Source organism: Erpetoichthys calabaricus, chromosome 13, assembly GCF_900747795.2.
Source record: "Erpetoichthys calabaricus chromosome 13, fErpCal1.3, whole genome shotgun sequence".
Taxonomy (NCBI): Eukaryota; Metazoa; Chordata; class Cladistia; order Polypteriformes; family Polypteridae; genus Erpetoichthys; species Erpetoichthys calabaricus.
This window is the reverse complement of record NC_041406.2, coordinates 135,422,454-135,435,350: the sequence shown is the minus strand read 5'-3', so window position 1 is coordinate 135,435,350 and position 12,897 is coordinate 135,422,454. Positions and strand designations below refer to the sequence as shown.

The 12,897-nt window shown below is 36.8% G+C and overlaps 1 protein-coding gene across 1 annotated transcript in view; it reads left to right on the top strand.

The window, feature by feature from the left end:
* LOC114664065 (brain and acute leukemia cytoplasmic protein-like) overlaps positions 1–12,897 on the top strand; it is a 126,879-nt gene that overhangs the window by 3,812 nt on the left and 110,170 nt on the right. The gene's annotated exons all lie outside the window — the stretch shown is intronic.

The window sequence follows — 12,897 nt, the reverse complement described above, 5'->3', positions numbered from 1 at the left end:
GATTGACATGCCTCAACGTGGGTGCTCAGATTATACAGTATATGTAGGCTGCACACTCACTGCAGTTGCTGCTGTTGCTCCACAATGAATTTCAGGAAACTTGATAGCAACATCAGAAAATCGACTTGTGAGACTGCTCTGACAGGACAGAAATTCTTTTGATGGTGCAGTAGCCCAGTTGTGAGAGGCAATTCCTCTCGTGCCTCACGTGAAGTGATGCCTGACGAAGCTGAAATTTGGAATGTCTCACAAAATATATGGACAACTGTCAAACCAAGCTTACAAGCGTGACAAAAAACACACACCATAGATAGGCCTGGTTTAAGTTGTCTATACTGTGCACATACCCAGTGTAGGCAAGCGATACCATCATATGTATTTTCGATATTTTAGTATGGATGAAAATACTGTCATGAAGGATGTGATAATGCAGTGCGGATGGAGATCATTTTCATTTGAAAATGTAGGGTGGGTGAAGCGTAAGTTTGCCAACACTGGCAACTAGTACTTTTATTTTACAGATCCAGGGGAGTGGGTTCAAATCCCATCTTAAATTATTATATTTATTTCTCTGGGTGCTTAGCTTTTTCCTGCCAGTATCCTGAAACTATCTGTGTTGGGAAAGTTAGTAACTCTAAAAGTAATCATGCTTTGTACTCAGAGCTGTCAGAACACAGGTCAGAAAATGAATGTAAATGTAATTTGTACAAATAGCTTATATGTAAACAAATTAAACACTTTGGATTGTATCATCTTAATATTTGTAAAAGAAAATAAGATTTAAATTTATTTAACGCCTTGCCGTTTTAATTAATTCTGACATTTTGCAATGTATAAAATAAAAGTAAACACTTGTTATAAGTAAGTAAATACATTTAATGAAATGCTTTTTATTTTATTATCCTACTTTGTATGTATAAGAAAACTGGATTTAAACAAACATCTCGCCAGTTTAATGAATTCTGCGCACACTTTCCAAAATAATCGTTATTCTTACTTAGGCTCCTTGGCAGCTCTGTTTGCTAAGACATGAACTCTTCTTCCTCTCAGAAAATGAACGTTGTTTTTTTCCATAAAGTCTTTACATTAGTTAAAAATTCTGGTGCTTTGCTTTGGTTTCCATAAACGTTGTGGCACATTTTTGTCTATTTATAGGACACCAAAACAATGAGAGTTCAACTGTAAGACACTCATTAGAGACCCCAAATCCTCGCTGCTCTTCTTGCCAGTTTTTAACAACTGAAAAAAAAAACAGAAAACTAATAAAAAATATATTACAAAATCAAAAGTGTTGTTTGGTTTTTGTATGAGCTTCTATTACAAGCTGCTAGAAAGAATCTGACGGATATACAGATATTTTATTGGTATGTCTTGTAAAAAATGTTGAACATTACAGATGGATTGATTAATGTAATTTTACAAAAAGGTTCTTATCCCGGGCGGCACAGTGGCACAGTGGGTAGCGCTGCTGCCTCGCAGTTGGGAGATCTGGGGACCTGGGTTCGCTTCCCGGGTCCTCCCTGCGTGGAGTTTGCATGTTCTCCCCGTGTCTGCGTGGGTTTCCTCCCACAGTCCAAAGACATGCAGGTTAGGTGGATTGGCGATGCTAAATTGGCCCTAGTGTGTGCTTGGTGTGTTTGTGTGTGTCCTGTGGTGGGTTGGCATCCTGCCCGGGATTGGTTCCTGCCTTGTGTCCTGTGTTGGCTGGGATTGGCTCCAGCAGACCCCCGTGACCCTGTGTTCGGATTCAACGGGTTGGAAAATGGATGGATGGAAGGTTCTTATCCTGGATTAGAATATTCAGAATCTCACATCGCTAAATGTTGGATATTTTGCCATTTTGTTTTTCAGTCAAACTGCTTGTTCTTTATGCACATGGTTGATGAAAGGATCTAGTAATTTGACATTTTTTATGAGATTCAAAGGAAGTGCCAGATTACTCAGATATGTTCTTTATCATTCTGCTAAGTAGTGTGAGTGTGTGGACAATCAAATATACTTTTTGTTTTTGTGTGTGCAGCAGCTTGTGAACAAAGTCTGACTTTGTTGATTTTACATGGAAGATAAAATGCAGTGTTGGCAATGGCAGAAGTGCGGTGTTGAAAGGTCAGGACAGTAGAATAGTTTTTAAAGACAAGGCTTGAATTTAATTTGTGTTGCGGGGAGGATGTTTTAGGTATTTCCCACCAGGGTGATGACAAATGGAGGAGGAAAGAGGGTGAGAATGTTCTAGGCTTGAGGAGGACTTCAGATTAAATAATGATATGAGCATTATGGACCATGTAGGTGTACAACATCTGTTCTCTGTCCTTTCATGTCCAGTGACTGACAAATGAATGTTGCTTAAAATTAATTCTGAAATAAAAATTGAAACATTCTTATAGTATTGCCATATGAGAGAATGAATTCCTGCGGTGGGCTGGCGCCCTGCCCGGGGTTTGTTTCCTGCCTTGCCCGCTGTGTTGGCTGGGATTGGCTCCAGCAGACCCCCGTGACCCTGTAGTTAGGATGTGGCAGGTTGGATAATGGAAGGATGGATGAGAATGAATTCTAATATAATTGCAGATATTTTCATTTATGCAAACACTTAAAAGCTGCTTTTGTAATAAACTCTTTTTCAAACCAGATTTTGTCAGAAAATCACCTTGTCAGGATAGTGATATTTACTTTTGTGAGATTTATGTTTCCATCAGTATATGGCGGAAACATCATCTGGTTAGTAACGCTAAACTAATGAGCAAGTCACATGAATTCAGATGTCACAAACTCCCAATGCTTTAATTTGACAAATCTCTTCAGACTTTTTTTGTACATTTATCCATCTCAAAAACTATGACATTATTTTCAATTCTCAATTTATTTTTATTATTATTTCAGAATTCATGTAAAAGAGTCTTTGTTCCGTTTTTTTTTTTTCTCAAGGCGCCTCATATAACCGATTAGATTTTATTTATATTATTTACATAATATAGAATAAGACGGAAAATTAACACAAATAAAGTATACTAAAAATAGAAAATCTAAAACACAAACCAATTATTTAGTACAGAAAAATAATCTATTAACAGAAAAATATAACATTCCACTAATCATGCAGTTAGTATACATAGAAGTACATATATATTTTATTGTAAAAAAAAGCAACAATTTTACATAAAAAAAAATATACAATTGACAACTGATAATGAAATACAATGGGAACCATGTAGTAATAAATCCACAATTAATATTTTATTATATGTGGTTCCAATAAATTGAAAATTTGATTCAAATTCCCACACGAATATACCACAAAAATTACAAAAGTTCATAAAAATAAAAAAATTGAGAGAATACAATAGTGCCTGTAACCCAAATTATACAGTATAATAACCATCAAAGAAAGTTTATACAAAGTTGGGGATGAAAGCAAAGCCAAACTAGGTGTCCAAAAATGAATACAAAATAAATATAACCAAAACAAACCATTTTGTGAGCTCACTTGGTGACCCAATCAGTGCTACGTTCGAACCAGAGATATCATGGAGGCCTAGTGGAGCCTTTGGCATTTGCTAATTACTGGGAGTTGTTTAACCAAAGTGTGATACAATATGTTCTTTTCACTATGCATGTACTTAAGATCATATAACACATATTAAGACTAGGCCAGCAAGTGTACAATAATGTAGTGTTTTCTGATTTATTTTCAGCAATGAACTACACTGCTTTAACAGCACGATTGTCTGTGATTATGCACTTCCAATAATGGATTGCATATCATATAATTAGATTTGCTTTGTGCTTCAAATCATTACTAGCCTAGCAACACAAATGGATGGCCAATGTGGAAGTTTTGAAATATCAGCTAATGTTCTATTCTGGAATGAACATATATAGCAGTTAGTTTAGTCAGTATGGAAGACTAGTCACAGGTACAGATATAGCCACTTGCTTTAAAACTTTAATCTCAATTTTAATTGGCTATAACTATAGTTTTGCTGGATACTCCACTTTCCTTTCCACAAACGCGCCATACATTCCAACAAAGCTCGCCAGTCCTATCCATTTAATTCTTCTAAAAAAAACATCAAGTCTAATTTTGAAAGTTCCTAAAGTCTTACTTGGTAGCTTATTTCAACTGTCCATGGTTCACTGTGTAAAGAAAAACTTCCAAAAGTTTGTACAACATTTACCCTTAACAAGTTTCCAACAGTGTCCCCGTGTTCTTGATGAACTCATTTTAAAATAACAGTCTCGATCCACTGTACTAATACCCTTCATAATTTTAAATGTTTCAATTATGTCAATAATTCTTAATCTTCTTTTGCTTAAACTATAAAGGCTCTGATCTTTTAATCTTTCTTCATAATTTATCCCTGGAATCAGCTTATTCGCTCTTCTCTGCGCCTTAAGCATGGGAAAGGTGATATATAAATAAAGTGTATTCTTCTTATTATTCTCTGGACCTTTTCTAGTGCTGCTATGTCCTTTTTGTAGCATGAAGACCAAAACTGCACACAGTACTCCAGATGAGGCCTCACCAGTGCATTATAAAGGTTGAGCAGAACCTCCTTGGACTTGTACTGCACACACCGTACTATGTCACCTAATGTTCTGTTTGCCTTCTTAATGGCTTCTGGACACTGTCGGGAAGTCGAAAGCATAGAGTCCACTATGACTCCTAAATCCTTCTCATAAGGTGTACTCTCGATTTTCTGACCACCCATTGTGTATTCAAACCTAACATTTTTACTTCCTATGTGTATTATTTTACATTTACTGACATTAAATTTCATCTGCCACCAATCTGCCCAAGCCTGTATGCTGTCCAAGTCCTTCTTTAATGATATAACGGATTCCAAATTATCTGCCAATCCACCTGTCTTGGTATCATCTGTAAACTTAACCAGCTTGTTACTTATATTCCTATCTAAATCATTTATATACAGTACTGTGCAAACGTTTTAGACAGGTGTGAAAAAATGCTGTAAACAAAGAATGCTTTCAGAAATATAAATAATGATTGTTTATTGTTATCAATTTACAAAATGCAAAGTGAGCAAACAAAAGAAAAATCTAAATCAAATGAATATTTCGTGTTACTACCTTTTGCCTTCAAACCAGCATCAATTCTTATAGGTACACTTGCACAAAGTCAGGGATTTTGTAGGATTCTAGTCAGGTGTATGATCAACCAATTATACCAAACAGGTGCTAATGATCATCAATGTCACACGTAGGTTGAAACACAGTCATTAACTGAAACAGAAACAGCTGTGTAGGAGGCTTAAAACTGGGTGAGGAACAGCCAAACTCTGCTACCAAGGTGAGGTTGTGGAAGACAGTTTCATGTCATGGCAAGATTGAGCACAGCAACAAGACACAAGGTAGTTATACTGCATCAGCAAGGTCTCTCCCAGACAAAGATTTCAAAGCAGACTGGGGTTTCAAGATGTGCTGTTCAAGCTCTTTTGAAGAAGAACAAAGAAAAGGGCAATGTTGAGGATCGTAGACGCAGTGGTCGGCCAAGGAAACTTAGTGCAGCAGATGAAAGACACATCAAGCTTATTACCCTTCGAAATCGGAAGATGTCCAGCAGTGCCATCAGCTCAGAACTGGCAGAAACCAGTGGGACCCAGGTACACCCATCTACTGTCCGGAGAAGTCTGGCCAGAAGTGGTCTTCATGGAAGAGTTGCAGCCAAAAAGCCATACCTCCGACGTGGAAACAAGACCAAGCGACTCAAGTATGCACGAAAACATAGGAACTGGGGTGCAGAAAAATGGCAGCAGGTGGTCTGGACTGATGGGTCAAAATTTGAAATATTTGTCTGTAGCAGAAGGCAGTTTGTTCGTCAAAGGGCTGGAGAGCAGGACAATAATGAGTGTCTGCAGGCAACAGTGAAACATGGTGGAGGTTCCTTGAACGTTTGGGGCTGCATTTCTGCAAATAGAGTTGGAGATTTGGTCAGGATTAATGGTGTTCTCAATGCTGAGCAATACAGGCAAATACTTATCCATCATGCAATACCATCAGGGAGGCGTATGATTGGCCCCAAATTTATTCTGCAGCAGGACAACGACCCTAAACATACAGCCAAAGTCATTAAGAACTATCTTCAACGTAAAGAAGAACAAGAAGTCCTGGAAGTGATGGTATGGCCCTCACAGAGCCCTGATCTCAACATCATCGAATGTGTCTGGGATTACATGAAGAGGCAGAAGGATGTGAGGAAGCCTACATCCACAGAAGATCTGTGGTTAGTTCTCCAAGATGTTTGGAACAACCTACCAGCTGAGTTCCTTCAAAAACTGTGTGCAAGTGTACCTAGAAGAATTGATGCTGTTTTGAAGGCAAAGGGTGGTCACACCAAATATTGATTTGATTTAGATTTCTCTTTTGTTCATGCACTGCATTTTGTTGATTGATGAAAATAAATGATTAACACTTCCATTTTTGAAAACATTCTTTGTTTACAGCATTTTTTCACACCTGCCTACAACTTTTGCACAGTACTGTACATTAAAAATAGCAGCGGCCCTAGCACTGACCCTAGCACTGAGGCACTTGACCTCCTCCTCGTCTGTTCTTTTACTACTAAAATAGTGAAAGAATCTTTTAGGGTCATCTTTTGCCTTATCTGCTATATTCCTCTCCAGCTGTCTTTTAGCCTCCGTAATATCCTTCTTAATGTGTGTCCTTATAAGTCCTACGATTCACTTTGGAGTTATTAGTTTTATATGCCTTATAAAGCTGTTTTTTCCTTTTCAGTTTCATTTTAAACTCTTTATTAACCCATTGTGGACTTTTTCTTAATTTCTTATTAATTCCAAATGTAGGTATGTACCTGTCCTAAATTACATGTAAAACATTTTTAAACCTGTTCCACTGCTCCTCGACTGTCTCCATGTTTAACAGCTTATCTCAGTCTATCCTGCATAAACTTTACTACATCTGCTCAAAATTTGCCCAACCAAAGTTAAACTTAACAATTTTAGTCTTTGCATCTGTACTCTTACAAAACACTGAGAACTGTATTATATTATGGTCACTTGACCTGTACACCCTCAATTCTGTCTTGATTTTTACAAAATACTAAATCCAGACAGGCTTCACTCCATGTTGGTGCTTTAACATGCTGTGTTAAAAACTCCTGCTCTTGTGCTTCTCCATTTGCAAGGTTATCCTAGTTAATATTCGGATAATTAAAGTCCCCCATGACTATAATATCCTCCTATAAACGTGTCTTTTTAATATTACTTTAATGTCTGCATTGGGTGGTCTATAACACACTCCTGAAAGAAGACCTCAATAAGGGCTCATCATCCAGCTGAAGAGGACTTACATTTAAATTCTGTTTGACATAAACAGCAACTTCACCTCCTTTTCTCTTCTGTCCATCCTTCCTAAGAAATGTGTATCCCTCTGTTACCCTCATCCCCATCTTTGTTATTTAGCCAGGTTTCCATTATTGCTATAATATCATAATTATGCTCTGCTACATACAGATCCAATTCACTTGCCTTATTTTTGATACTTCTAGCATTAAGGCAAGCTATTTTTAATGTGTTACTCCTCCCATACTTAAATATTGGGTTAGAATTTACATTACTATGCATTTTTATTTCTACACTGTTGTTTGTTCCTCAATGTACAGTTCTCAACCTGAACTGTCCTAAACTCCCTCCCCATTCCCTAGTTTAAACAATCCTCGACTAGCCTACTCATACGCCTCCCCAATACATTGGTGCCCCTCTGGTTCAGATGTAACCCGCCATAGAGGAACACGTCCCATCTGTTCCAAAAGAAATCCCAATGCCCCATAAGCCTATACACTGCACCAAGATTTGAGCCACGTGTTAAGCCTTTCTTAAAAACAATTTCAACCATCAGTAAGCATTGCAGTAGTCAGTCCTACTAGAAATGAATTAATTTCTCAGTATTCTGCATATTTAGAAAACCCTTAATTTTCCAACATTTTCAAGATAGGAAAAACATGTTTTGGATAGTTTTGTAATATGTGTTTTGAACAACATGCTAGTATCAAAGATAACGTCTTGATTGAGAGCTGGTTCAGTAAAAGGACAACTAATGAAAACAGGTATGTGGATTATGTCCACATTTCCTGAATGGATGCAATATGCTAACATTTAAAGTGAAAATGTATACATATAATACTTCTTTGTGATAAGAGGTCTGTAGCGCAGCACGATTGCTTGATTTATAAATAAACTAAGGGGCTTCGCCCCCTGCTCGCTTCGCTCGCCAACCCCCGTGTTTGGTTTTCCAGATACACACTTTTAAGATTTTTTTTCTTTGAATTGTTGCTATTTCATTAGTTTCACTTTTATTTCAGAACTTCTGTAAAAACAATATTTGGAATCTTTGGAGTCCCAATATGTTGAATCTTTTAAATGAGGTCAGTGAGACATGTGTTTAATGACTGTGTACCATAATTCAGGATAGGTTTCTCTGTTTGGAATTTCAGAACAGACAAAATGATCTACATCATCAGCAGTTAATAATTTTTTTTGCAAAGTAACCAGTAAATGCATGTGAGGTAAACTCCGTTTTTGAAATTCTCTGACTTAAACTTCAAAGCCTTACAATATTTACAAACTTCTGACATATCACTTATGTCCATATATTCGATCTCTATTCGCTTTTGTTATTTCTCTGAGTAATAATTTCTCTTTTTTTGCGCTAATGCGATGTTTACTGTCTTTGTTTTGACACTGTCGTTTTTTTCTGCTTTCATATTCTGTATCTTGCTCACCATGTGTATCGCGCCTACTTTTTTTTTAGTCTTTTGAATTCCAGTTTTCATTATCTCTAACCTGCTCTGCATGTGATTGGCCCCCTCGTTTTTAACCTTTTTATGACGTTTTACTTTTGTTTTCTACTCTGTCTTTTATTTCTGACCTTGCTTTATCCTGCTTTTTTTTCAATGACACCTGGTCCGTGGTGATTATTTTCCCATTTTCGAGTAATAATTTCCTTTTGTTTGTGCTGCTGCAATCTTTACTTTCTTTTTTTTATACTTTCTAATTTTCCTGCTTTCATATTCTTTAACTTTCTCCACATGTGTATCACGCCAACATTTTTTTTTGAGCTTTTCGAATTCCACTACTTTCATAATCTTTAACCTGCTCTGCATGTGTATAGCGCCAACGTTTTTGAACGTCTTTCAAAAAAAGTTCTACTTTGTCTTTTACTCTTTGTCTTTTAATTCTGATCCCGATTGGACGTGCTTTTTTTCAATTCCACTTGTTCCAGGCTGATAATTAATTTCCTTATTTTCTGAATTTGCACCTAGATTATTCTTTTTCTTTTTTGCTCTTTTTTCTCTCCAACACTTTTGAGTCTCTGTTCTCCGCGCTGCTTTCTTCTTCGCTTGGTCGTCGACATTTCATTTATAACGTATTGTCCTTATACGCTTTATATGCGCTGAGACCCCGGATCTGTGTGTGCTCAAATCCTTTAGACGACTGAATGTTTTGCTGCCCCATTGTCTTATTTGATAGATTATAAATAGGGTGTGTCTTGCAAGAATCTCATGTTCTGCGTCACAGCGAGACGGTCCTGGGTCAATCTCTTGGCACAATGTCTCATGTTTAAGGTCCTCACGGGTCTTTTAACTGTCTTCCTTGATCTTAACGTGAAGATCACGTCTCGACGCCCTACTGTTTCTCTCCAGGATTTTTTTTTTATAATAGAGAGATAAATACAGTATATACCTGTGATTATGATGAAGTGTTATTTATATTACTTTTTACAATGCTTATTCTGCTTATTCTGCTATTATTTTGACAGTCACATCATTCACTTCAGATCACATAAAACTGGGAATGAAAGCTCTCGCTGTGGAACACTTCATATAACACACTTGATATATCCTCAGAACAACGCAATAAAAGGAAGATGAGGAAGAAGATAAGAAGATGGATGCGAATGACATGATGGCAACTTTTTTGGACATGCAAAACAAACAATATGAAGAATTCATACAAGGAGAACAGCTGTGTCACCAGCATGAGAAAGAGATGCTAACTGATTGGATGAAGGCACAAATGCAAATGGAGGGTCATCAACAACAGCTACAATGGAAGGAATGCCAAGAGGCAAACAGGATGTTCCAGCAAATGATGAACAGAACTTTTGGTGCCTTCATACCAGCTGCGCACACCATCTCAACCACATAATTCCCTTCATCTGAACTATTCTTACCATATTCATGAAGCGGTACCACCAGCCTACATAGATGAGACACTTCAGTCTGCACAGGTTTATCAAAACCTTTAGTTGTGATGTAGAAGTATAGGTCTATTGTTATTGTGTTTCATGTGTGCTGTTGTGTTCCAGGGTAAGTCTGTGACACATAATGTTGCACACTGGGGCAATTCTGAAGGACTGGAAAATGGCAAGTATTATCCTGTCATATAAAAAGTGTGAGCAGGCAGATCCAAGCAACGATAGGCCAGTTAGCTTAACGTGTATCACAGGAAAATTAATGGAAGGAATTACTAAGGATAAGATTGAGCAGCACATAGCATGTACAGGACTTTTTCTGAACAGTCAGCATGGTTTCAGAAGAGGGAGGTCATGTTTTACTAATGTGCTTGAATTCTATGACGAAGCAACAAAAGGGTATGATCAAAGTGGAGCTTATGATATTATTTATCTGGAGTTTCAGAAAGCATTTGATAAGGTGCCACATGAGAGGCTGGGTATCAAACTAAAAACTGGGAGTTCAAGGTGATGTTTTTAGATTGTTACAGAATTGGCTCAAACACAGGAAGGAGAGGTTGATGGTGTGAGGAACCTCATCAGAATTGGCCGATGTTAAGAGTGGTGTTCCACAGGGGTCAGTGCTAAGGCTGCTGATGTTTTTCATATATATAAATATTTTGTATAGGAATATAAGTAACAAGCTGGTTAAGTTTGCAGATGATACAAAGACAGGTGGATTGGCAGATAATCTGGAATACATTAAATCATTACAGATGGACTTAAACATCATAAAGATTTGGGCAGATTTGTAGCAGATGAAATTTAATGTCAGTAAATGTAAAGAATTACACAAAGGAAGTAAAAATGTTAGGTTTGAATACACAGTAGGAGATCTGAAAATCAAGAGTACACCTTAAGGGAAGGTTTTAGGAGTCATAGTGGAATCTACACTATCAGCTTTCAAACAGTATTCAGAAGCAATTCAGAAGGCTAACAGAATGGTAGGTTATATATGAGTACAAGTCCAAGGAGGTTCTGCTCAAGCTTTATAATGCACTGGTGAGGCCTTATCTGGAGTACAGTGAGCAGCGCCAGAAAAGGTTCAGAGAAGAGCGACTAGGCTCATTCCATTGCTACAGGCGTTGAATTATGAAGAAAGATTAAAGATCTGAACCTTTTCAGTTTAAGCAAAAGAAAATTAAGAGGTAACATGACTGAAGTGTTTAAAATTATGAAGAGAGTTAGTACAGTGGATCAAGACTGTTACTGTAAAATGAGTTCATCAAGAAGAAGGAGACACAGTATGAAACTTGTTAAGGGTAAATTTCGCACAAACATTAGGACGTTTTTCTTTTGACAAAGAACCATAGACACTTGGAATAAGCTACCAAGTAGTGTGGTAGACAGTAAAACTTTAGGGACTTTCAAAACTCGACTTGATGTTTTTTTAGAAAAATTAAGTGGAAAGGACGGGTGAGCTTTTTTGGGCTGAATGGCCTGTTCCTGTCTAGATTGTTCTAACATTTTAATGTTCTAATGTTTTATTTTAATGCCTTAAATAGTTGAGTGGCTTAAACGTTTAATTATTAGTTCAAGTACTTTGTGCTCAGGAGTAATGCCACAGTAGTCCGACACTTTTTTTACACAACATTGTTCCTTCTATAGTGCCTTGACACAGTTGCACTTATATATGTGAAGATTTATGTTTATTTTATTATTTTTAAAATATTAACACTTCAGAGGTTGTGTTCAGTAAGTACTGACTTTTGACTTATTGAAGTACTTTGTATAAAACCTATTCTAGTCTTTAGCCAGTACTTTATTTATTACATACCAATATGGAACACATTGCTCTTGGTTTGAATATAAATGTGTTGCCTTCATCAGCCCAAAAAATAATGCTCCTTTTTAAAAAATACAAACATAACATGAAATGAATGGATAAAGTACAAATAATAATAAGTGAATTTCCCATTGGGATTAATAAAGTATCTATCTATCTATCTATCTATCTATCTATCTATCTATCTATCTATCTATCTATCTATCTATCTATCTATCTATCTATCTATCTATCTATCTATCTATCTATCTATCTATCTATCTATCTATCTATCTATCTATCTATCTATCTAATAAAGCAAGTCTGGTTTATCAGAAGCAGTCATAGATACTCACCTAAAGGCTACTGGGTGATACTTTGGCAAGTTCTCTACCAGCTCAGTTGACAATAAGAAATAAACTACAATATGTGTGTGTGTGTGTAAATCATATAAAGCCATTAGAGCATATGCTAAAGTAGCACCAGTTGCTGATGTAATCCCTACAGATTTAACAAATACAAACACAAGTCATCTTTTAAGGCATTTGCATGATAGGGACTCAATTCATGATCCTCATTTTCTTCAAGAACATCAATGTTACCATATTTCTCACTGTTAATCTCACAAAAATTGAGTAGTATGCAACATGCTGTGATGATGATATTGATGTTGTTGATATGGCAATGATACCTCTTCATTAGCCTTAAGATAGCCAAATGCCCTCTCAACAGTCATCCTTGCTTTGCTGAGCTGGTTGTTAAAGGTGATCTGTTCAGGTGTCGTTTGTTGCTTTTCAGGGTATGGTTTCATCAGCCATGGCCATAGAGGATATACTGCATCCCCCAGCATCACCACTGGCACATCT